Source organism: Penaeus monodon, chromosome 15, assembly GCF_015228065.2.
Source record: "Penaeus monodon isolate SGIC_2016 chromosome 15, NSTDA_Pmon_1, whole genome shotgun sequence".
Classification (NCBI taxonomy): Eukaryota; Metazoa; Arthropoda; class Malacostraca; order Decapoda; family Penaeidae; genus Penaeus; species Penaeus monodon.
The window spans coordinates 8,616,767-8,617,448 of NC_051400.1; the positions used below are offsets into that span (position 1 = coordinate 8,616,767).

At 54.1% G+C, this 682-nt stretch overlaps 1 protein-coding gene across 2 annotated transcripts in view; it reads right to left on the reverse strand.

Annotated features, from left to right (window-relative positions):
- The window catches only part of LOC119581735 (RNA-binding protein fusilli-like), a gene marked incomplete in the record, with an annotated part of 165,619 nt that overhangs the window by 17,644 nt on the left and 147,293 nt on the right, over positions 1–682 (reverse strand).

Here is a 682-nt window from a genome sequence, read left to right on the forward strand (position 1 = left end):
CTCGCTCGAGCCGACGAAACCCGTTAAGTCTTACGCTCTAAACGGTCAGTACTATTCGCCATGATGATCAAGGCAATCACTCCGTTGCGAAACCACCAGGTGCAATCGTGCTTTTGGTCCAATTGATAATCGAGACGCGCGTCCGGCCAACGTGGTCAGCTGATCTCACTGCTAATTGGATGACAGATTACAAATGAAGCGTGTGGCGATAAGGTCATGGGGGGGGGGGGGGTAGAAGGATAGATGCAGAAAGGGGAAGAAGGGAGAAGAAGAGAGATTATGAAGATGCTCAGACATTGGGGGAAAATACGTGTCAATACGTGTAATTCAAACGAATACATAAGCAATATATCCTTTTCCTCTCTATATAAATCTACCTATGTAAATACAGTACATTCTATCTCGCTCCATCACATCCCCCATCCCCCAACCTCCGTCCCCACTTCCCCCCCTCCCTTTACCCCCACCAATCCACCTCCACCCCCTACCCCCACTGCCACCCCTTCCCCCCATCCAGTAGCCTCCGACGCCCCCCGGACGCCTCTCCGCGAGGACCTTGGACGCCAGGAGCCGCGGCGGGGATCCCCTTGGCGCGAGCTGGACCTCCCAAGGCCTCCTGCGACGCCGTTGCTAGGACCAAGCATCCTTCGGCCAATAACACGTGCTTGGGGTACAATCAATT